Source organism: Monodon monoceros, unplaced genomic scaffold (assembly GCF_005190385.1).
Source record: "Monodon monoceros isolate NGI ecotype Baffin Bay Population unplaced genomic scaffold, NGI_Narwhal_1 Super_Scaffold_19, whole genome shotgun sequence".
In the NCBI taxonomy this organism is placed as follows: domain Eukaryota; kingdom Metazoa; phylum Chordata; class Mammalia; order Artiodactyla; family Monodontidae; genus Monodon; species Monodon monoceros.
In genome coordinates this window covers 67,570,490-67,596,295 of record NW_021703775.1, presented here as the reverse complement: position 1 = coordinate 67,596,295, position 25,806 = coordinate 67,570,490, and the positions used below count along the sequence as shown (strand labels likewise).

Below are 25,806 nucleotides of genomic sequence, written 5' to 3'. Positions count from 1 at the left end.
CAAAGGACTCCAAGCTAAGCCAATTTTACCAATAAATTCTATAAAATTGTGTTGTCTCAATAGCAGATAGCACCAAAAGTTGGCCATAGTGAAAAAAATGAAAGTTGCAAAGAGATGAAACAGTTATGAGAAGCATCCAATACCTAGTTAAATTCTAAGTATCTGCCAGTAGAATGCCAATAGCCAGGACCAGAAATGACTGTTGGAGCAGCCTAGCAAGTGAGAGGTTTGCTCACCATCCAGTAACTGGACTTAAGTTGCACTGAGCTGTTATTTGAGATGGGCTCAAACCTCCTCTCACATATTTCCTGAGTGCCTGCAAGGAACAGTGTAATTTCCAGGAAGGACCTTGCACGTGGGAGAGAGATGGGGTTTGAATCCTGACTCTGCTACTTTCTAGACGTGAGAGATCTTGGACAAAGTCACCTAATCTTCCCAAGCCTCGGTTTCCTTGTGATTTAAAGGGTTGTTAATATCTTTCTCATAGGTTTATAAGGAGGACTCAAGGGAAAACATGCAGGGAGCCTGGTGGGTACGTCGTAAGCACTCAGTAAGTGGAGCTAATGGTATTCTCTAGGTGCTAAAGTTAGGTGCTTTGAGCTACATGAAGGTATAGAACAGTATTGTCAAAGTACATGATTGTCAAATGAACAGGCTGGACAATAGGATAGCTGGTGCAGAGGGAATAGAGAGCACCTGAGAAGTTCAGTCACAATGGTTCAGGTCCCTCCTCTGTACAGTGAGGAGATGGAGACTAGATTCTATCGGCAGCTCTGATCTGTGACAGCCGTGCTATGTTGCTGCTGAGACTGTCACAGTTCCTTCCCAGCTCAAACCAGCAGACTTGCAGTTTGGTACCATCTATCAAAACGAAAACTGCACACACCCTTTAACTGAGCAGTACCACTTCTGGGAATTTATCCTAAAGAGGTACAAGTATATGTGCATGACGAAAAATAGGAAGGGATATTATTGCAGCATTATTTGTACGAGCAAAAAAATTAGACCCAACCTAAATTCTCAGCATTGGTGAGCTAGTTAAATACATTATGATCCATCCTTACAAAGAAATATTATGTAGCCATTTGAAAAAAATAAGGCAGATAATTTCTGATCTGATAAAGAACAACATCCAGTATATATCAGTGAATAGAAAGGAAAGCAGGCAGACCAATATTTAATGCATGTTTGCCATTTATGTGGTATAAAATATATACGTATATGCTTAAATATGCACAGACTGTCCTTGGAAAGAAACACAAGAAAATCCATGATGGTGCTTGTCTCTGGAGGAGGGGACTGGGGAACATTTCACTATTTCTATAGTTTTAAATGTTTATCATGTGTATATTTTACCTGTATAAACAATAACAATAACTTGGCAGCCCTGGTTGGTTCTGGCTCACCTGTCAGAGACTCGAGAAAACTGGAGAAGGGTAGAATTCTGGGCCTCATGCTCAGGGCTTATGTTCTCATATGGACTCCCAGAAGGAGGACCCCTAAATAAGCCTGCAGAGTAGGGCTTTCAAGCCTACCGAAGAGACAGCATGTGTAGCCCGTTCAAAGAAGAAAGGCTTTGTGGCCAGGAAGTGAGGATGACGTACTACTGCTGGTTCGCAAATAGCATTTCTGATATTTCCCCTCGTGTTTATTTTTATTCAGGGAAATTTGATTTAAATCTTAGGATGCAGAAGATGAGAAGCACTAATGAGGCATCATGAACCTCCCACAGCGCCGCGTGCATGTGCTCATTCCTTCATCCCTTCCTTCACAGAATAGGTGCTCACTGAACACCTACAGTGGGCCAGGGGTCAACATAGGATATTGGGGCTAAAAAGACCTTAGACAACATTTAATCATTTCACAGAAGAGGAACCTCCGGGGCAATTTAACTTCCGGTGAGCTGTACCAGTGCAGACAGTTTCTGGTAATTGCCCTTTCTGGTCTCCAATGACAGGTTAAGAGACCTCTGGATCCTCCTGGAGAATCAGTTCCCTCATGTAGAGTAGAGTGTTGGTTCCATTCTGGTTTGCATTCTGGTTACTTTTTGGGCATGTTTTCTCTGTAAGGGCTGTGAAGACAAACTCCTGGGTTCATACCTTTGTGTGATCTCTTCCTGTGACTTGCTTTTAACCAATAGAAGACAACAAAGATGATGGGGATGTCATTCCCATGACTGTTATGTGATGTAAGACCCCGTCATCTTGCTAGCAGACTTGCTCTAGACGCGCAGTTTGATGAGCAAGTGGCTGTGCTGGGAAAGCCCACTTGGCAGGAGATTGGGTGGCCTCTAGGAGCTGGGTGGCCTCCAGCTAGAAGCCTATGACCGTAAGGAAATGAATTCTGTCAACAACCTGAGCGAGATTGGAAGTGGGTTCTTCCCAGTCAGACCTCCAGATGAGAACACAGCCTGTCCAACACCTGGACTGCAGCCTGTGAGGCTCTAAAGCAGAGAACTTAGGCCTCCTGGCCCACAGAAAGGCAGGTAATGAATATGCGTTGTTTTAAGCCACTAAGTTTGTGGTGATTTGTTAAACAGCATAGAAAACTAATTCACACCTCTCCTGCATCACTGTTTCTAGTCCATGTTTTCTTCACCCGTTTTACCCCGTGAACCCACTGCCTCATTTGTTTATCATTCTCTTTCTGAGTCTTTGCTCGCCCTCCCCCCGCCCCCCGACTCCTGACTTCTGGGGGATAGAGGTGGAGAGCAGCTGTGCTCTGACCCTGACAGGGCTGATGGAAGTCATCAGGCTAGTGGGCACTTCTGGCCCCTGTGGTGGAGGTCCAGCAGAGTGGGGGAGGGTGTTTTGCCCAAGTTGGTGGGGAGGGGGGACTGGGATAGAGCTCTGCCTAGGAATGTACTAGAAAGCAGTCGTGGAGGTGGTCAACACTCCATTTTGTGGCCCTTTTCAATGTATGTAACCTATTCCAGAAGTTGTTTCAGCCTGTCCTCCATTGTTTTTGTTGTGTTTTGTTTTGGTGGTGGAGAGCGTGCTTGTTGAAGGCATTCTCCCATTTTAGTCCCTTTTTTGGACCATACCCTGGAACATCTGGCACATCCACTCCAACCTGTTTCTCGACTTATGGGTCAGGCTGAAGTGTCCATTCTTTCCTATTACTGCTTCTTAAAGCTGGCCTGCAGGCTTAGCTTGAAGCACCTGATGCAAGTTTGAAATAGCTTTGAAGCCTTTTTAACAGCATTATTGAGATGCAATGTAAATACCATAAAGTTCACCCATGTAGTGTGTACAATTCAATGATTTCACCATTCTCTAATTTTTGAACATTTCCATCATCCAAAAAGAAACGCTTTACCCCTAAATCACTTCCCATTCCCCTCCCCGACCCCAGCTCTTGGCAACCACTAAATCTACCTTCTATCTCTATAGCTTTGCCTATTCTGGACATTTCATATAAATGGAATCAAATGTGGCCTTTTGTGACTGTTTTTTGTTTTGTTTTGTTTTGTTTTTTCATTTTATTTACTTATTTATTTATTGGCTGCGACGGGTCTTCCTTGTTGCACGCGGGCTTTCTCTAGTTGCAGCGAGCGGGGGCTACTCTTCGTTGCGGTGCGTGGGCTTCTCATTGCGGTGGCTTCTCGTTGCGGAGCATGGGCTTTAGGAACACAGGCTTCAGTAGTTGTGGCACGCGGGCTCAGTCGTTGTGGCTCGCAGGCTCTAGAGCACAGGCTCAGTAGTTGTGGTGCACGGGCTTAGTTGTTCCGCGGTATGTGGGAACTTCCCGGACCAGGGCTCGAACCCGTGTCTCCTGCATTGGCAGGCGGATCTTTAACCACTGCACCAACAGAGAAGCCCCTTTTGTGACGGTTGAAGCTTCATTTTTTTTAATCTTAAAAAAATAGGGACTTCCCTGGTGGCGCAGTGGTTGAGAGTCCACCTGCTGATGCAGGGGACACGGGTTCATGCCCCGGTCCGGGAAGGTCCCACATGCCGCGGAGCGGCTGGGCCTGTGAGCCATGGCTGCTGAGCCTGCGCGTCCAGAGCCTGTGCTCTGCAACGGGAGAGGCCACAACAGTGAGAGGCCCACATACCGCAAAAAAAAAAAAAAAAAAAAAATTCAGGAACTTCCCTGGAGGACCAGTGGTTAATACTCCACGCTTCCAGTGCAGGGGACGCAGGTTCGATCCCTGGTCAGGGAACTAAGGTCCCACATGCACGGCCAAAAGGTTTATTTAAAAAAAAAATGCAGTATCTGCACCCTAGTCCACAATCTACCCTTTTTTGTTTTGATATAAAGTAAAGAAATATATGTTTGGTCGTCATTCCCAATTCCTGGCACAGAGCTCGTAAAACTCTTAATTTTCTGAGTGATTGGTGTGAGAGGAGTGTCTTGTTATTCATAATAAGTCCCTTTCCACCTTCCCTGAGTTTATGCTAATAAGGTGACTCTGCGGATGGAGCTGGTTGTCAAGGGAACCGACTAGGTGATGGAGGTTTGGAACTGTCAGCCCCACCCCTCACCCCTCACGCCCCCCTCCAGCGAGAGAAAAGGAACTGGAGATTGGGTTAATCACCAAGGCCCAGTGATTTAATCACTCATGCCTGTGTAATGGAACCTTCATAAAACCCAAAGGAGTTTAGAGAGCTTCCACATTGGTGAACACATCAAGGTGCAGGGAGGGTGGTGCACCAGAGAGGGTATGGAAGCTCCAAGTCCCTTCCCCATACCTTGCGCTGTGCATGTCTTCCATCTGGCTGTTCCTGAGTTGTATCCAGTAATAGTAAGTAAAGTGTTTCTCTGAGGTTTGTGAGCTATTCTAGCGAATTAGCAAACTCCAAGAGGGCATTGTGGGAACCCCAGATTTATAGTTGGATGGTCAGAAGTACAGGTGACAACTGGCCTCTGCAGCTGGGGACAGTCTTGTGGGACTGAGCCCTTAGCTTCCAGAGTCTGCACTAGCTTCCGGTGGTTAGTGTCAGAAGTGCTGTGAATAGAGAAACAGTTTTCCCTTGGATAGTACCACAGGTTTTCAGCCATTCCCCATTGATGGGCATTCAATTTGTTTCCAGTTTTCTGGGTTTTTTGCCCTACCAGCAGTGCTGCAGTAGACTCTCTGTACATGTCTCCTTAAGTTCTCGTGCTTTTATGTCTATGGATGGAGCCCTACGAGTGGAGCTGCTGAGTCAGAGATCTTTTTAAAATTTTAATAGAGGCTTTCAGACTGTTTCCCAAAAGTGTGTAATAATTTGCATTTCCATCAGCAACGCCTACGCAACCTCTCCCAACCCCCACCCCTCCTCCCCCAAGTCCTGCCAACATCGGGTATCACTCTGGAATTTTTGCCATTTCTGATGGATATGAAGTGGCACCTCATTATGACTTTTATTTGCATCTCCTTGATTACTGGCCAGGTTGAACATCTTTCTATATGTTGTGGGTCATTTAGATTTGCTCTTCTACGTATCACTTATCCATATCCTGTGCCCATCTTTCTCCTGGTTGTATTTTTCTTATCAATTTGTAAGAGTTCATAGCTGTCATATGCACTAAACATGTTTTCTCAGGCTATTTATTGCTTATTGACTTTATTTCTATGATATGATTTTTATATCAAATGAGATCATCTTCTGTAATATCACATTTAAAAAATTTTATAAGGTCAGAAATGTGACTTTTCTTTTATGACTTCTGGGTTTCTAGATTGACGTAAAAGGTCTCCCCTGCTTCTAGGTTATACATGTATTTTCCTGGGCTTTCTTCTAATATTTTTAACTGTTTTATGTTTTACATGTAAATAAATTCCAGATGGATTACAGATTTGGGTATGAGCTGTAAGGTAGGGAGGCAGCTTAATTTTCTTCCAGACAAATAGCCAGGGATGCCAGCACCATCTATTATTAAGTAAGTCATTTTTCCCCCTGCTGAACTGAAATATCTCTTTCGTTGGATTTAATTGAAATCTGCTACCAATTGCCTTACTCTTTTCCACTTCTCTGTCTAATCATATGCTGATACCGTACAGATTTAATTACAGTAATTTCATGTAGTATCTTTTATTATTTCTAAGGAAGCCCTTTACCTACCCCACAGTATTCCTTTCCATAATTTTCTCGACTCTTCTCAATTCTATTATTATCTGTTTCAAAATAAACCCTTTGGGAATTCTGATAGGAATTTCATGACACTTATCTATTAATTTTGGGATAATTGACATTTTATGATATTAGCTTTTCCTGTCTGAATATATTTGTTTCATTGTGTTTACATCCTATTTCATGTACTTTGAGAAGTTCTATAGGAGTCTGTGCCTGTCTTAGTTTTTTGTTTTTGGTCTCTTTTCGTGTGAAGTTGTATTGAGATATAACTTATATGCAATAAACTTCACCCACTATAAGTGTACAATTCACTGATTATTAGTATATTTAAAGGGTTGTGCCACCATCATGCAATTTACTTTTAGAACATTTCTATCACCCCCAAAAGAAAACTCAAGCCCATTTGCATTTACTCCCATTTCCACCGCCAACCTTGGGCAGCCTCTAAACAAAATAGATCCAAATAGAGAAAATACTTTATATTTAGATTTGCCTTTTCTGGACTATTCTTAGTGTTTTATTTTTTTATGCATGAGTGTTTTCCAGTGTTCTTCACTATTGTGAACACAATATCTTTTCCTGTTTCTATTTCAAACTGGCTGACTGCTAGCATAGGAAAAAAATATTTTGATTTTATTTATCTTATAATCTGTTGTCTTACCAATTTTCATACGTTTTCTAGGTATACAATCATAACACAATTTATCTCTTTTTTTCCATTTTATCTTGAGGATTTAATTTTCTTATTGCATTTTTAAGCAAATTGCAAACATCATTGAATGATCGTAGTCGGAGAAGGCATCCCTGCTTTATTCCTGATGTTGATGACTATGAGTTGCCGTCAAAATGTAATTTATTGACAACTATTGATGAACTGCAGAGGCAGGGAAAGTCAAAAGAAGGTTGAGAGGGAGTTACCTTTCCGTTGCCATTTCTTTTAAGGCTGGTATGAAATAGTTATATGTTTCCTTAATCATTGGCTGCACTGCAGAGTGCCTTAGTCACTTAAAAATAAATACAATTAAAATTTCAGTTCCTCAGTTTCAAGTGCCACGTTTCAAGTGCTCGGTAACCACACGTGGCCAGTGGCTACCTCACTGGACAGCACAGCTCTTAGACCCTGGGTGGGCAAACCACCAGCAGCTTAGAGTGGTGGTTACAGTTTTAAGGGATTACTTAAAACAAAACAGAATACGTGACAGAACCCAAACTGGTCCAAAGGCCTTTTACAGAAAAAGTTTGGAGACCCCTGGTCGAGAATATTGTCTCTCCAACTGAGTCATTTTTATATACCTTCTTTCCGTTTTTCTTATTACAATATCATCTATGAGATAGATGCTTAATATTTTTCTTTAAATAAGCTTGACTTTTTAAAAAAAGAAATATTATATCAATACCATAAATGGAAATGTTTGCCATAAATAAATAACTAGAAAAATAAATAGAATGAAAGCCAACCGATGTTATTAAATTCCAATAACAAACTAGACTTTGCTCTTTCTTTTGTTAAAAAAGAGAAATTAGCAAGGGCTAAGTATTAGACGAGACACATCCACCACCTGAGAGGTGTTCCATGATGTAATCAGAAGTAGAACAAGAGAACTGAAAAAGAAACCGCCTCCTCACTCATGATTCAAGGTCACTTATGTCCGGGCACGTGTACAGGTGTCTCCCGCTTCAAAAGCTCATTTTATGGCTGCTTCAGTTTTACGAAAGAACTACATGAGTACCTGTTTTCGCGAACCGACGGAAAGAGGATTTCTGCTTTTAGGAACAAAGGCAAAAAGCGAAAACGGCGTTCAGCTTTTGTTTTGCTGAGACCCTTTACAGAGGCAACGCGCACCTCAAGATAGGAGTGGCGCCGCCAAGCTCCTTCCCCGGGAACTACACTCGGCGTCTCAGCATCAGGCTGCCAGAGCTTTGAACTGTGTCTGTGAGCACTTTATCTAGATTTATTTTGTGCATCCATTAGCAAGATGTGTCCTAAGGTAATTGCTTCTTTGCTTTAGGCCACGTTGCTTAGAAGGTTTTCATAGGAATGCTCTACCGATGAGGGAGGGAGGGACACATACCTTCTGGAATCACCTGTAGTGTTCCTCAATTTTGGAACACTAGGCTGAGGGGAGAGGAGGTGGGGAGCATGAACTTGGCATAGGCGATGGCTGGGGCTGGGGTGGCCTAACTAGAGGAGCAATATTTAGACACCTTCCTTACCATTACCAGTTCAAGGGTGTACAAGATACATTTGTGTCGCTTTTTACTCTAGGTTAGAGCACCAGATGTAAATTTATAATTGGACCATATCACTTTAACCTCCACAGAAATGTCATTGCTGAGTTAAAATTTAATGATATTTCCTCAGCCTTTTATTGATATTTGCTCTATATTAAAAATGACCACTGGGAAAATATTTCTGCTCCTTCTACAAAACTGCAGTAAAATATATCTATTTCTTATTTTCCTTAAAGAGTAACCCAATAAATTCCTTCTAGAATTATCTACATAGAGAGCAGACCTGCTGTCTTGAAAACATTCTAAGACCTTCTTTTGAATGTTCGTTTAGGTAGAGGAGAGCAGGGAATTATTTGGGATTCAAAATGCCTTTCCTTTGGGTGAATCGGAGCCTCCCTTCTATCCAATAATAAGAAGAGTTTTCCCCTTCCCTCCCAAACCATTTCACCCTTTGCTCTAACTGCCAGGAAGCTTGGCATTAAATATAATTCCTACTAAATTATATCTCTTCTTTTTCTGAGTTCCCTTTAGCAGTCCTCTTTTTAATGCGTTTTTGTTGCTTTTAAGTCAACCTTGCTGAGGTGTAATTTACATAAAATATACATAACCATTTTCAGTGTTCATTTAAGAGTTTTGACATATTTATATACCTGCGTAATCACTACCACAATTGAAATATGGAATATTTTTATTACCACCCAAAGTTCCCTTGTGCCTCCTTCTGTTCAATCCCCTTTCCTCCTTCCTCCCCAGTCAGTGATCTGCTATCACTGTAGATCAGTGTTTCTCTACCAGGGGAGAGTTTGCCCCTTAGGGGCCAATATGGCAATGTCTGGAGACATTTTTGTTGTCACAACTGTGCAGGTGCTACTGGCGTCAGTGGGTCGAGGCCAAGAATACTGCTAAATATGCTACAATGCACAGGATAGTCCCTGCAACAAAGAATTAACCAACCCAAAATTTCAGTCGTGCCAAGACTAGGAAACCCTACTCTAGGTATAGATTTGGGCAAGCAAATGGTATCCCACGGCTCAAATCCAGCCTCATTGCCTGGTTTTGTGCAGCCCATAAGTTAGAAATGGGTTCAATATGTACTCCAGCATGACTGGCTTCTTTCACTTAGCATGATGTTCACCCACGTTGTAGCGTGACTCAATACCTCTTCTCTTTTTATTGCTGAGTAATATTCCATTGCATGGATTTGACACATTTGTTTATCTTTCATCAGTTGATGGAGGTTTGGATTGTTTCAACTTTTTGGCTATTATAAATAATGCTGCTATGAACATTCTTGTGTAAGTTTTTGTGTGGACATATGTTTTCATTTCTTTTGGGTGTACAATATACTTAAGAGTGGAACTTCTGGGTCATACAGTGATTCTATAACTTTTTGAGGAATTGCCAGACTGTTTTCTAAAGCAGGTGCATCATTTTACATTTCTACTGCAGTACATGAAGCTTCCAGTTTCTCTCCACATCCCCGCCAACACTTGTTATTATCTCTCTTTTTTATTATAGCCATCCTAGTGGGTGTGAAGTGGTATCCCATTGTGGTTTTGATTTGCATCCCACTTATTGCTAAATGAGCATCTTTTCATGTGTTTATTAGTCATTCATATATATTCTTCGGAGGAATGTTGATTCAGATCCTTTGCCCATTTTTAAATTGGGTTATGTCTTTTTATTACAGAGTCGTAGAAATTCTTTATATATTCTAGATATAAGTCCCTTGTCAGATATCTGATTTGCAAATCTTCCCATTCTCTGGGAGTTAGTTCCTTTTTATTAATGAGTATTATTCCCTTGTTTATTTGGAATTAGTACTGTACTCACAATTTGTTTATCCATTCACTTGCTGGTAGACGCTAGGGTTGTTTCCAGTTTGGGGTTATTATGAAAAAAAGTTATTACAAGGATAAGTCTTTGTGTGCACATATCTTTATATCTCTCTGGCAAATATCTATAGAGTGGGACCACTGAGTAGTCTCGTAAGTGTATGTCTAACTTTATGAGAAATTGCCAAAATATTTTCAAAAATGGTTGCACAATCTTACATTCCTACTAGCAATGCACAAGAGTTCCAGTTGTTGCACATCCATTCTAACCTTGATATTACTGGTCTTTTTAAGTTTAGCCCTTCTAATGGGTAGTGATATTTCATTATGGTTTTAATTTGCATTTCCCTGGTAATCAATGATGTTGACATCTTTTCATGTGCTTATTTGCCATTTGTATCTTTTTTGTGAAGTGTCTTTTCAAATCTTTTGCTCATTTTTTATTGTATTGTTTGTCTTCTTATTGAGTAAAGAAATTCTCTTCATGTTCTGGATATGTCCTTTGCAGGTGTATGTTTTGCAAATAGTTTGTCCCAGCCTATGACTTTTCACTTTCTTAACAGTATCTTTTGAAGAGCAAAAGTTTTAAATTTTGATTAAGTTCCATTTATCAATTTTATCTTTTAGGGTTCATGCTTTTTTTTGTCCTAACCCAAGATCCTAAAGACTTTCTCCTATGTTTTCCTTTAGAGGTTTATAGTTTAGTGTTTATGATTAGGTCTATTATCCATTTTGAATTCATTTTTTCCCCACATGGAAGTACATTTGCTTAGCATCATTTGTTGAAAAGACTACTTTTCCTCCATTGAATTACTTTGTCAAAAATCAATTGACCATACATATATGTAGGCCTATTTCTGGACGCTCCATTCTGCGCTATCCGTATATTTGTCTATTCTTAAACCAGTACCACACTCTCTTGATTACTGTAACTTTATAGTAAGTCTTGAAATCAGGTAATGTAAGTCTTCCAGTTTTGTTCTTTTTCAAAATAAGTTTGCCTATTCTAGGTTGTACACATTTTTATATAACTTTAGAATCAGCTTATCAATATCCGTAAGAAGGTCTGTTAGGGTTTTGATTGAGGTCGTGTTGAATCTCTAAATCAAATTGGGGAGAACTGTCAGCTTAACAATGTTGAGTCTTCCAATCCACAAACAAAAAAGTAAAGATTTCATTTACTTAGTTCTTCTCTAGTTTCTGTTAACAATGTTGTGTAGCTTTCATTGTACAAGTTTTGCACACCTTCTGTCAAATTCATCATGCTTTTGGTGCTACTGTAAATGAGATAAATGTTTTGATCATGTAAGCTGCCTCATTCTGTGGATCACTTGATGACCCTCAACAGAAGCAGGCAAATTGGGAAGGACTAGAACTGGAGTGGGTGGGGGTGGGGTGAGGGGACAACTAGCCACAGACATTGGAGCACCTTCGTTCCACTGCGCAGCATACCCATGATGGTGGAGACCACAGCTGGTAGGAACCCAGGCATGTGTCAGAAAACAGCAGGTAGAGCACAGTGACAGAAGTGTGGGCACAGGTGGTGAGAGGAAGCAGTTGGTGTCAGAAGAGTGTGCCAACAGGTGGAGGGGCCTCAGACACAGATGGGCAGGACTTGACTCCCAGAAAAGGCAAGAAGAAGGAAGAGCATGCCAGCCTACCAGGCATGAGATAGTGGACCCTTTACCAAGCAGGGCTTGGGCGCAAGGCATCTGGTACCTGATGTGGAATCTGGGGTCTGACCCTCTACAGCAGAAGAGGTAGAGCGCACATTCAGGGCTTGTCCAGAACCAGATGTCCTAACTGGGTGTCTTAGCATGTTGGACTCTAGTCTTTAGACTTATCTTCAGGAATTGGTCCTTGGCCTGGCCTGGGGCTGGAGAGGAGGCTGCCAGGGACTAGGAACCTACGGAATCTGGCCAGCCCTTCTGGGAAGGAAAGGGAAATAAATTGTGTTTATAAAGGTAATTGGGAGTCTGTCATCAGTTCCAACCCCTCCCCTTTTCTAGTGTGAGCAGATGAACAAGAAAAAGAGGAAATGCTGGCATTCAGGGTGAATTGGATGGGCAGACAACCAGACTTCCCATTACTCCCATTTACTTGCTTTCAAGAGATGTAGACTTATTCAGCCCTTTTGTTGGCGGTTACACAGCAGGTGCTCCACAGCCCAGCACGGGCTGAAGGAAAGGCTCATTAGCTCTTTTTGTTTAAGTGAATGAAGGTAACTCTACTTTTTCAGACTCAACCACCAGGAAAAGCTTTTGGACCCGGAACAATCCATTGCACCCCCTCTCCAACTGTTCATTCAAGGAGGGCAGCAGCCAGATGGGCCGGGTTAGAGAGGGTGTTCAACTCCTGTTTTTCAGCCATTTGAAAAGACTCTGTCTTGTCTGGGGCCCCGGTGAACGGAGTGGAGGAAGGGGGCCATTCGCTATTGCCTGTGGAGGTGGCCCCCATTTGCTCTCTTCATTGAAGATGATGCCCCTGGTGCTGGCTTTGGTCCCAGGGTGGGAGGTGGAGTGTCTTTCACTGAGATAGGGGACACTGGAAGAGGAGCCAGGTGCAGAAAGAGTATGATGAGCTTAGTTTTAGATGTGATGAGTTTGAAGGGCCAGTGAGACATCAGAGCAGAGCGATCCCATAGGCCATGAGATGTACTGATAAATGGTAGTTGAATAAATGTACAAGAGATGTTGACTTGCTAGTGGATTGCCTGCGCTGGCACAGACTTCCTCAGAGTGTACTCCAATGCTGCTGCTCGCTTGACCAGGGCTATCGTCAATTCCACAGCTAGTTTGTTATAAAAATATTTATGTAATCAAATAGTACCGAGAGATTGAGTCCTGCTGCAATTCCCTTTCTCTGGGACAACTGCAGTTAATAGCGTTTTATGCAGAAAGCTCATTTATGTGTGAGTTTATGTATATAGATGAATATTTATAAATGAGATTTACATATAAATGAGATTTAATATTCATATATATATGAAATCTCACTTATATGTAAATACACAAGTAGATACACACACCACAGGTCCTGTTCTGTAAACCTGCTTTTCTTAACTTAGCTCTGAGTCGTAGACAGCCTCCCATGTCAGTACTTAGAGATCTAAACAATCCTTTTCAATGGCTGCATAGCCTTCTATTGTGTGAATATGCCAGTATTTATTTAAACAGTCCTCAGGTTGATAGACCTTCAGCTTGTTCTCAAAATATTTGCTATTGTAAACAGCAGTGCAACAAAATACCCACATAATACATTTTTGTGCCATGGTCCAACTGTTTTCTTAGAAGAAGTTTTTAGATGTGGAATGCACATTTTAAGTTTTCATACAGACAGATTTCATGCAGATTTCCTTCCGATGAGATGGTACCAATTTGAACTACTAATGGTGTCTGACAGTGAGGCCATGCTTTTCTCACTTGCTCTGGGCTTTGTTCTCTTTTATCTATGCCATTATGATAAGTGAAAAATGTAATTTCATTGTTTTCATTCACATATCTTTGATTATTAATAAAGATGCACATTATTTCATTTGCTTCTTAGCTGTCTATAGTCCCCCTACCCCTGTGGGTTACCTATTCATATCCTTTGCCTATTTTTTGTACTGGAGTGTTTGTCTTTCTCTTAAGATTTATAAGTGCTCTTACGTATCACAGTTATCCTTAGTTAGGGTTAGTTATATGGTGCAAACATGTCATAACTAGTTTTTATTTGTGTTTGTTAAAAGTAGTTTGTGGTATCTTTTGCTGCATCACAGTTTTTCAGTGTTATTTTAGTCATATCTACATCAATCTTATGTTTTATAGTTTCTGGCTTTAGATTATGCTAAGAAAATCGTAACCCATCCAAAATTTATAAAAATATCTGTGTTTCCTTCTAGTACTTTATACTTTTATTTTTTATGTAAAATGTAAATCTAATGATGTCACTTCCTTCTTTGCCATATCAGCAAGCCTGCCTGATGCACTTCCGTAGCACTTAGTGTGGCTAGGCCACACCCTTGGCCTAGCCCACCAGGCCGTGGACGATCTGGGCTCTGCCTATTCTCCATCCTCGTAAGTCAAAAGTATCAACCATCCCCAAAGCACTGCTCTGCTTCTGTTTGCAGCGCCCATGCTTGTCTTCTCCCCCACTGTCTGCTGAGCTCCTAAGCAACTATCAAGACTCACCTCAAGGGCACTTCCTCTGCGAAGCAGCCTTTTATCCCAGTCAATGTTAAGTGCTTCCTGCCCCTCCTGGGACTGACACAGCTGTTCTCTTAACTCACGTTGACATTTTTGTTTATACATTTCTTTCCACTGCAAACTTGTGAGCTCCGGGGCTGGGGGGTGGGGGCGTGCAGCATCTGGCACTTGGTACAGTACCATTTAGCAGGTGCTAAGCCTGCCCCTGTGATCTGATTTGCATCTTAGCAAGCTCAACGCGCTAACAGTGTGGAGGCTGGGAGACCAATTAGAAGTGTCCAGGTAATAGTGATGTCCCCATCCAGGTAGCTGACAAGGACCTGGACTGAGGTGGTGGGCTTGGAGAAAGGAGTTTAAGAAACAGATTTAGTGGGTAGAATGGACAGTGCTTGAGTAGAGTGTTTTGTTTGAAGTGTCTCCTAAATGTTCAACAAACGAGGAAATAAAAATGTTAGCCTATGAGCACCGTCCAGGCCTTTTGCTTTTGGTATTATTTGGTGTTTAGAATTACCCCTGCTCCTATTCCTTTCCGTGAAGCTGTGCGGTGTTGGCTAGTCATCACCTCCAGTCATCCTCTGTTGAGTGGAGATAGCCTATCACCTCCAAGGGCAATCGTGAGGTGGTTTCAATTAAATGCCATGTGTTATGAGCCTTCACAGCCCCTAGCATAGTAGCACTCAGTAAATGTTAACAGTCTGGCCTCCGCCGCCTGCTTACCTTGGGTGATTGGGTCAGTTGCCATCTTCTGACTGACCTAAGGGATTCCTAGAGAGAGAAGCTGAAATCAGCATTTATTATTGCGTTTCCACACAGCACAGGCGTGCCCTGACAGCTGGTCTCCATCTGTCCGCAGCTCTCTGCTCGCTCTGTTTGCCCATGCTGCCATTCTTACTGTCGTCCCCAGTCTGTTTTCCTTTTCCTCCAGAGACCCTCCCAGCATTCAATCCTTTCCAAGCTCTGCTCCTTCCTTTTCTATTCCGTGAGCATTACGTAATTAACCTACTGCATCCTCCTGCCGGGATCACAGCAGTCACTGCTCTCCCAGCCTCCCTTCAACCTGTGCCTGGTAAACAAGCAGGAAGACCCGCCCCCGAATCATGGTTATATCCCCTGACCATACTCAGCATCCTGCTCTGAATGCTCCAGGCCTTCCCAGGCCCTGCGGATCTCATTCAGAAGCCTGAGCCTCTTGCTCTGCACACCCTGGCTCTCCAAGCTGCTTCCTCATCCCAGCCTAACCTCTCTGCTCCAAGGCCGTTAGTCGGCTTGCCATTCCCAGCCCATCTTTGCTTACTTCTGCCCCTTGTCTTTTTTTCATCCCTCAGAATGCCTGCTTTGTTCCTCTGCCCCAGGCTTGCACCAAACACCCTCACAACTGGCACAGAACTCTCTTTTGAGATGCCTTCCTTGCCATTGCTAACAGCCCATTACTGTGGCTAACGCTTTGTACTCATAAAATGCTTTCCCACCGCTGTCTCATATGATCAATCCTCCTGCTTTCCTTCAACTGGCATTTAATGAGTCCGCTCTGCATACCCACCCTGGGAAGGATAAAATAAGGTATAACCTTTGCTCTCTAGGAGCTCCAGTCTAGTCAGTACGAATTCCAACCCACAGTTTCCTTGGCCATAAAATGGGAATGATAATGTTTAATGACCTCACAGGGTTGTTGCAAGATTTATATGAAGTTGTGTGTGACACAAAAAGAGCTTAATAGCAGTGATGTGGATGGATGGTGCCGATGGCCACTTTACAGCTGTGCAGACGGGCTTGGAGCTGTTAAGGATGTGCCCACAGTCACACGGCTAGAGGGACAAAGCCAAGTTCGGTGCTTGTAGCACGGCCCTACCCCGTCGCCCACTCCCTCTCCTCCTCATATCCCCCTTTGCTTCCTTTGTGTCCCACTCACTCTCAATCACTGCTCCCTTAAACAGGTCTCTGAAATACAGACGCAATCAGGCTGGCTAATGGCGTCACTGCCCCAGTCAAGGGGAAGTTGGTCATTTTCATCCCTAGTCCTTTCTTTAAGCCTCCTAAGCATGCCCACTTGGCCTGCCACTCCAGGTGCTTCCCGCAAGTGCCCGGCTGTCTCACCCATGTGAGTTTGTCTCTAAGAAGCAGTTGATAAGCTCACCGTGGCTCACCCGCCTTCCTGCCCATCTCCCCAAAGTTGGGTTCCATTAGTCATGTCTGTCCACGGGCACTGATGAGGTTTGCTTCTCAGGCTCCAGGAATTCTGGATTGGGGTAAAAATACCCATCTGCCTCAGTGATGGAGGTGAGTCTGGTCCATGAGAAGGCAGCTGGCAGAAGCAGGCACAGGAAGAGGGTCACTGATTGAGCGGAAGCACTAATGGTGTTAAGTCAATGGCAGGTAAAAGCATTGCATTTGGGAGAGAGGCCTGGAAGCACATTTTAAGCCCAAGTTGAAATATCTGGTACCTCTTTAAAGGAGTCATATCACAGAGAAAAAAAGTTTGTGTCCTTCAGAAATCTACTTAAGAGTCGATATAAGGAAGGAGATTGATTTGTTTCAAAGCCCAGTCCTTTTAGGAAATCTTCCAGAAGGTGGCAGGGTGATGGCAAGACCTACTGAAAAGAAGAGAGAACGTCTTTCACCTTATGTCCATTTTTTTCAAACAATATAGAGGTATTTATGTCATTTTAAATGACCATATTTACTTTTCATTATAAAATTAATATATAGAAAATTTGAAAAATCAGAAGGGGAAATCACCTACAATCCCATAACAAACCTTGTTGTTTATTTTCATCTGGTCTATTTTTTGAATGCATATTTTCACATGGTTGTAATAGTACTTGACATACCATTTTTGTATACTGGCATGCAGCTCTGTTTTTGCTTTTTGTTTTTTTTTTAATTGTGAAATGTTTTATGGGATACATCCAGAAGAGCACAGAAAATATACGGACAGTTTAAAGAATAATTTAAATTATTTTAACTCCCACCCAGGTAAAAGACTCGAGTATTTACAGCTCTCAAGAAGCTTGTGGCCCTCCCCAAACACAGCCCCCTCTCCCCCAGAGAGAACCACCAATCTGACTTTTCTGAGAACATTTTCCTTGGCCTTTTCTTCATAGTTCTACCACTATGTGCCTGTAATTCACTTTTTCCTGTTTTTGAATGTTATATGAATGGAATCATACCTTACTTACTTTTTGTGTCTTGCTTCTTTCCTTCAATTATTGCTTTCAAGACATTGTATATGGCTGTAGTTAATTCATACTCATTTTCAGTTTAAAAGAGTAGTTTTATTTTCCTGCTCTGTTTCCATCCCAAATCTCGACTTTATCACGTAGCCCAGGTTTGTGATGCTTTTATAGTTGGGAGAACTCATTCCTTTCCCCTGCTTGTGGCTTTCCCCAACCCCTGCCTGAGAATGTAGGTCTCAGTGGGAAGAGCACTTCCCCTTTTTCTGGCCATGGCACTGGCCCTCTCTGCCATTTGGCTGGCGTTCTAGGAAGCAGCCACTCCGTGGGCCGCTGGAGACCCTTGAGCTGCAGCTGCCGTCCTTCCAAGGGAGTCGATGGAATTATTTCTGGGGCCTGGAGACAGCTGGCGAGAGCATGGAAAGCACAGCAGGGCTGAGGAATCTGCCAGAGGACTGGCCAGAACCGGGAAGGTTCTGGTGGTGGTGGTGACACTACTGATCACGAAAAGCCCAGGTGTTCTCTGGCTAAAGCCTCAGTCGGGAGTCAGGCAGCCTTGTCTCCAGTGTGTGCACACCTTCCTCTCCCCTTCTTCCAGGGCCCTGGAGCAGCTGGGCTCACGGAAGGGGGATTTAACTCATACTGGTGTTTGCTGGTGCCCAGCCTCTCCGGGTCTCAAATGAGCCTCCTGACCTCAGGGAGTAAGTGGGCACCTGAAAGGAGCTATGTTGCTGCCCAAATGCCAGAAACTGGGCATGCTGGGCTGGGATGCCCACACGGACACACACGTGTGTCAGCGCATGGAGAAGCCTGTTCCGGGTCAGCAACACACACACTCACATGCCCGCTCAGCTTTGCCTTCTAACAACTGCCCAATTTCTCTCATAGCTAATCTTGTCGAACAAGTGGCCCGCGGCTCCATTTCTTACCACTCTCTCACAGCTAATCCTTTGGAATTTCGCTTTTGCTCTCTTGAGCACTGATTGTGCTAGCTCGGTAAGCCGCACCCTGCTGGGCCGGGCCAGGCCAGATGAACCCATGGGATTAAAACCACTTACTTGATTTTAGCCTGTTAAGGACTCACCCCTGTTGGATTTGTATACACTTTCCCGGAAGCCAGGCCCACCTCTTGGACTTTACTTGTAGCAGCTCCCTGGTCCTAAGCTGGTATTTTATACTGTCTCAGGGGCAAGCCCTTCCTTGGTCATCACATTGACAGACTGCGGTCATCCCCTTTCCTGTTACTGCCTGAAGAGGCTGCCCTGGTGCTTGGCTCTCACCAGTAGTCTTGCCCTTTCCTGTCCTACCTGGTCTAATTCTACCTTCTGTACCATGTGGTAGCAAAGGTGGTGGCAGCATTCCAGATGCAGATGCCTCATGGTCTTGTACAGATGGTCCCCAGTTACAAATACCCTGGGCCAGCCTTCACCTGCCACCCATAGCCCTGACCCTGCCCAGCCCCTGGGTTAAAGGAAACAGGGCCCCTGGGATGGTAGAGGCTGCCTGGCTAGCCAGTTAGATGCAGAAACAGTGCGTTGCCAGCAGATGAAGGATACAGTGTGTCTCAGGGTGGGTGTAACATCGGCCACAGCCTCTCTAGCCTCTGCCCTCACTGAGCTAGCCACCCCTTGGCCTGACCAGCCGTTCTTCCTGTCCAGGTCCCTGGCCTCCAGGTCCCCACCGGTCCTTGGAGAGCCCCAGATGAGAGACGGAGGACCTGCCCTTTTACCTCCCCCAGTTCCTCTTCCCACGGTTGACTTCTACTTCCAGAATCCCTCAAAACTTTTTGCACAAAACTCCCAGGTGCGTGCCAGCCCTCCTGGACACTGATACTGGCCTGGGTCGGAGAGGAATCCAGGAAAAGTCCCGGATTTCTGGGTGGGTGATGGGGACAGTGCAGTTGGTTTGGGGCCAGGTGAATGGTGCTGCCTGTAGGACATCCCAGTGGAGTGGTCCAGTGGGCGTTTGGATGATATTAAAACTCCCCCACTCCTTCGTTCTTAGCATAGTGGAGTTTCCCAGATTCCTTCTTACCTTGGCAAGCAGAAAGCTAGGTGGTGAAGAAATCAGTCATAGAGCAGGTGAAGTGTGACTATGGGATGTGGGAAGAGGTGGTCACGGGGTGGGAGCAGCTGTGATCTTGTCCTTTTGTTTTTCTTACTTGTCACCTAATTGTTATTAGTCATTAATTCATACAGATTGACTAGGGGAGAAGTTACCTCCAGGAGGGGAATGTGGGTTGGGATGAAGGAGGTGCTGACTCTTGAACACGGTAATGACAATGTTGAGTTCCCAGGTGTTTGTGTCATTATTCTTTGTACCTTACACGTAGGTTATAAATGTTATTTAAAATCTACTCAAGAGTTCATAAAGCCAATTAAGGATTAGTTATAAAATCACAGTGTGCTTTAGCATTAGTTAAGAACTGTTTAGTGCTTTACTATTTAGAAAGCAATTTACTTTAAAAAAAAATAAATTTATTAACTTAAACACTTAGCTGTTTCCCACTCTCCTCACACTTCTCTTATTTTTGGTTTTTGTGTTCTGCTGAACCTTTAATTTATTCTCATTTTCAACTCCAAGAGAACCCCTTTCCGGAATCGTTCCAGGGTGCTCTAAGCGCAAACAAACACCCCTCTCCCATTGTTCTGTCTCTCTTCCCTGTGTGCTGATCAGAAGAAGAAAAACAGCTGCATGGTTTTGTTTTCTTTTCCAAACCCGTGACATATATTGCCCTTTGATCCTTTAGCAAATGTTATCTGCTTGGAGCAAGGGACAAGACATGCCATTCATTTAGCGTTTCCCCTGTGACCTGAGCGGCTTCACCTCCCCTCCAGCTTCTACTCCGGGTTGCCATTAGGGTCGGCTTAAATGCCACAGACCCTTCACGTCATGGCGCAGTGTGTAGCTCTTGCCTATTCCTGGCTATCACAGTGACCAAGTGTGTGTAAAATCACACATTTTCCTGTGGATTCTACTGAAAGAGGAAATATGAGTCTTAAACCAGTGCCTGTTAAGAGGAAATATACATCTTAAACCAATAACTGTCAGGTTAGTTTTAAGGTCTTTCTGTGAGAAGTGTCCCTTTGCAGTCTTCTGGCTTGTGTGTCTGTGCCCAGCGTGAAGCCGCCCGGAGTCGGCCTCGCTGAGCTGCCGACAGGAGGCAGCTGTGCCGGACAGACTGCGCCGCTCTCGTCTCACGCCTCCCTGCAGGCTCGGGGAAGTGTGGAAGGTGATGACAGAAGCGGGCAGCTCCAAACACGGTGTTGGGGTCGGCGGAACGAACACTGTGCACCTTCTAGGAGTGTGGGGCGTGTGCATTTCGTGAATGAGAAGCAGAGCTGCCCGTAGCCTTGACTGTCCATTTGGCAGGACGCACCCCCGGCCCCGCGCATTCCTGCCCTGGGAGCTGCTCAGCAGCGGGAAAAAGGGCAGGAGGGTGGGCGGTGCGGGAAATGTACTGTCATCCAGCAAGACAGTTGTTGGAGGGCAGATAGCAATAATTGCTACTATTTTAAACATGAAGAGGCTTTCTCATGAAAGACTGAGCTCCCAGCTTACACCGCTGTCCCTCCCCATCCGGAAGTCCCTGTTTCCCCCAGCCTGCACATCACCTTAGCTCTGACCCACCACTGGTTTAGGAATATAAGGACCAGGAAATTGGGGGATACGAGCTGGGTACACTTGGATAAATCTTTGCATATTGGAGATATCCACCATCTTGCTGTGGAAGGTGTCATTCCCTGAATAAATTGTAAAATTCTTAAGATCCTTAATATTTGTAGCATAACACCACCCCATTAGTCCTGGACTGGTTCCCTTTGATTCAAGGTCACTGTTGGTAAAGTCCAGGACTGGAGGGAAAGTCAGAGGGGACTTGAATCTATGCAGCTCTAGAATTCCATTCCTCTGGTTTATTTTTTATAATAGCATTGAACTATCTGGCAGTTTTTCCCCATTTCTTCCTGGGAGGACAGATATGTGGTTTGAATCCTTTTGTTCGAATAAACAGAAGAAGTGGATGATCAAAGTTTTTGGTTAAACAAATGGGAGTGTGGGGATACAGTCAGAAGTCTTTAAAGGAGGTGTATTTATTTTAAGGCCCAGTTGTTACTCGATGATGATTTGATTATAATGTTTATTTCTATCTAATGTGGTATCTTAGCTTGAGCTGCTCTAATAAGAATACCATAAACTGGGTGGCTTAAACAACAGAAGCTCACTCCTCACAGCTCTGAAGGCTGGGAAGTCCAAGATCAATGTGCCAGCCAATTCCGCTCCTGACGGGAACTTGCTTGCTTGCAGACAGTCATCTTCTCTCTGTGTCTTCATATGGCAGAGAGAGAGAGAGAGAGAGAGAGAGAGATCCTGTGTCTCTTCTTATAAGGGCACTATATGACCCTCATGACCAAAATATCTCCCAAAGATCCCATCTCCAAATATTATCACATTGGGATTAAGGCTTCAACATATGAATTTGGGGGAGGGGGAGCCTAAACATTCAATCCATAGCATGTAGTAAGCCAGTGGGCAGGATATTGGCTCTATCTATACAGTTATGATGTTTGGGGATAAAATCGGTGACTCGAAGAATCATAAATTAGTAAAACTGATCCTGAGCTTCTTGACCATGACCATCGACAAGAATGTTCTTTGAATGTGCTGCCCCAACCAGAGCAGAGGGAAAGACAGTCATAGCCGGTGGCGTTTGCACTGCTTAAGCATTGCAGTGTTTCAACAACTGTGCTCAAATCCTTTCCTTGTTTGGGGGACTCTCTGAAGAGGTCCAAAGTATCTCCCCACTCACCCACCCCCTCACTCTGTAATGTTCATACATGCATAGTACATTCACAGACAGCAGGCACACTGTGGGAAAACATGTCAGTGGGTCTTTCCTTTCTTTCGTTTAGCAAAGACTAGCAGGGAAAGCTGTAGGAAAGAGGTGCTAATGAGGTTGCTGGGGGAGGTGAGAAGCATAATGAATGTCAACCATCACACAAGTCAACAGCAAGGGGGGACCAGGAGGGATTAGACATCTTGGTGATGTAGACAATCTGGAAATGTAGAAATGTGGGGAGGATACTTGTGTAACAAGACACCCCTCCCATCACCAACCTGCTGGCTTCATCCAGTCACAGTTGTGGTGTCTGGTACCTGGTGAGAGGCACCCAGTGTCCCCTGGACACTTTAGCCACTTAGTAATGCAATTATTTGTGTCTCTTTCGCCCACTAGACTGAGTTTCTTGAGAGCAGGTCCTGTGTGCCTTCAGAGTTGTCTCCAGTGCTTGACACTGAGAAGGAGTGAAGTTATAGAATATTTTCATGCACACAAATGTTCATTTTAAAAAGACATTCTCCAAAAGCACCTTGGGCAGGGAGATATGATATTATCCAACCACACCAGTCCAGGCCTGGAGTGTTCTAAGGCTTTGGTAAACCCAAAAGACTGAAGTCCTGCCGGTAGTTATGATGACAACAACCTCCAGTCTGAAGGTGATAGTCTACCAGAGGGTTGGAGGGAGCTGACAGTATTGTGCCTAATCAAACCTAGCAGCCAGGCCACTATTTACACTGAAGCCATTATTTACAGAGTTGGTTTCCAGTGAGGACTCTCTTCCTGGCTGGTAGCTGGCCACCTTCTCACTGTGTCCTCACATGGCCTTTCTTCTGCGCATAAGCATGGTGCACAGGGGTAAGAGGGGGTAGGGGAGAGAGGGAAAGCTCTCTGTTGTTTTATCTTACGAGCACACTAATCCTATCTGATCAGGGCCCCACCCTTATGACCTCATTTAACCTTAAAAACTTCCTTAGAGGCCCCATCTTCAGATATAGCCACTCTGGAGGTTAGAGCTTCAACGTATGAATTTTGGGAGGACACAAACATTCAGTTCATAACTGCTCTGAAAACGACTATCTGGGTTTCAATTCCTACTCTGTTACAAACTAGCTGTGTGACCTTGAGGAAGTTCCTTTAACTTTTCTAAGCATCAGCTTCCTCATGGTAAAACTGGGGACAATAATGGCACCTATCTCAGGGTACTGTAAAGATCAAATGAGATGATGTATCTGATGGGCTTAGGGAGGGGCCCATTATACAGTAGGTGTTTACTAATTGTTAAGATCATTAACAGCATCCTCCAAGTTCTGAGAATGAGTTCCCTCTAAGGTAGTCCTGGGAGTCCAGTCCAGCCTGGATTTCCAGGACTAGGTCAGGCTGTGTGAATGGGATCTCCAGACCAGAGAGGTTCCAGGACTCCCCAGTATTGTTGAGGGAGCCCAGCCTTTTCAGAGCCTGGTTAGCCTTCAGGGATTTCCAACAAGGAAGTGGAAAATGACCGGGTGAGGCATGGTGGCAGCCCAAGGGTTCTAGAGAAGGATTCAGTGTTATGGCTAGTGGTAGCAGGTTCTTTTTTCATCTCCTTGCATGGAGAGTGGCAGAGGGAGGGACTGAGCTCACTGGACCTGAATGAAGGGTCACATTGGATTCCTTCTGCCTTCTTTGTAGCTTAAAAAGAACAACAACAACAACAACAACAAAAAACCTTCTTTTATGCAGTACGCGGGCCTCTCACTGTTGTGGCCTCTCCCGTTGCGGAGCACAGGCTCCGGACGCGCAGGCTCAGAGGCCGTGGCTCACGGGCCCAGCCGCTCCGCGGCATGTGGGATCTTCCCGGACCGGGGCACGAACCCACGTCCCCTGCATCGGCAGGCGGACTCTCAACCACTGCGCCACCAGGGAAGCCCCAAAAAAACCTTCTTGACACAACTTTTCAGATTCTAAAAGGTAATACAAGTTTATTGTATAAAATTTGAAAAATATAGAAAACTATCAAGAACATAAAAATCCCCTGAAACTCTTCTACCCAGAGTTAACTTTGGTAACCTTTCCTTTAAGTCACAGACCTGGGTATGAAGCCCATCCTTCCATGCTGGAGTGGTGTGACCTTTAATGGGATACCTGTTCTTTTCTTTTTTTTTAAAGGTAGACTTTTTTTTTTTTTTTTTTTAATATTTATTTATTTGGTTGCTCTGGGTCTTAGTTGCAGCAGGCTGTCTCCTTAGTTGAGGCTCGCCAGCTCCTTAGTTGCAGCACTTGGGCTCCTTAGTTGTGGCATGCAAACTCTTAGTTGCCGCATGCCTGTGGGATCTAGTTCCCTGACTAGGGATCAAACCCGGGCCCCCTGAATTGGGAGCTCAGAGTCTTATCCACTTACCTACTTCCTCATCTTAAAACGAGGCTAATACTTCCTGCCTTGTTCCTACTTCTCGGGGCTGCCATGTGAATTAAATTCCAGGCACGGGGTGTTAGCTTACTAAAAGCTGTTTTCTTATTTCTACTGAAGAAAACACCCTTGGCTTCTGATTCCAGCATCAAAGCTCAGATAAGAATCCCCCATAAATCATTATCGTATCACCCTTTCAGGGTCTCCACCCTCCAGGTGTGTGCTATGAGCATGTGTTCTGGATTAATAAGCAAATCAATATCCTCATTTACCACACTGACATAATGACTATGCAGCAATTTCCCAGCATAAATATTCCTATTTCTCCTCTTACTTAAAGCTGCTTTAAAAGGTGAGGATTATATATTTGCACAGAGGATTGTGTGTGTCTTACCATCATTTCCCTCTGAGAACTTGCATCTCTCCTTTTGTGGTCACACCTGGCCTTGGCTTTGTAACGAGAGAGAGAGAGAGAGAGAGAGAGAGAGAGAGAGACTGCATCTCTGAGGCTTTCTGAACTTCCTTTGGCCAGAATGGTTTTGTCCATCACTTAAGAACCAAACTCATTTCCTGATTATTGTGTATTAAATTAAAATTCCAGTTTTCAGATTTTAGGACGAAAGTTCCCCTGAAATATGTCAGCTTCATTCCAGCTTCAGACAATGGGCTTATTGCTGTGACTGTACCTGTCCCCCCATCCTTATGGCCTACCCAACTCCTCCCCACTGCCTCTGCCCAGGGCCTTCCATACTAGGGGAGGGACCCCTCCTCCCCAAAGGCCAGAATGATACCTGGCAGGGACCAGATGTTCATGGAGGACAATGTTGCTGTGTAAGGGAACAGGGTTCACTCCCAGCCATCTGTCTTGTTTCCCAACACTGCCCCCAACAGACCACCCTCTCCTGAGAGCAGGAGGACCTGATAGTTGAGGCTGAATAGGTACTGTAAACTTTCTTGGTGTGGAGATTCCATGCACTCCAATCTGGTCAACTTGACAAAAAAACAACTGCCTAACCAAGTGTGTCCAGGAGAGCAGGCTAAGCTCTCCAGATAGTTGACTTATTTCCTTACAAGAGCTATTCCTTCAACGGATTGTG

At 44.1% G+C, this 25,806-nt stretch overlaps 1 protein-coding gene across 3 annotated transcripts in view; it reads left to right on the top strand.

Annotated features, from left to right (window-relative positions):
• DPYSL5 (dihydropyrimidinase like 5) overlaps positions 1–25,806 on the top strand; it is an 87,555-nt gene that overhangs the window by 10,522 nt on the left and 51,227 nt on the right. Inside the window, exon 1 of one of the 3 annotated variants that reach the window (XM_029232844.1) lies at positions 7,890–8,050. The exons of the other annotated variants lie outside the window; for them this stretch is intronic. The gene's annotated coding sequence lies outside the window, so the exon portion shown is untranslated. Of the gene's footprint in view, positions 1–7,889; positions 8,051–25,806 lie in introns of those variants that run through there. 3 annotated transcript variants of the gene reach the window in all.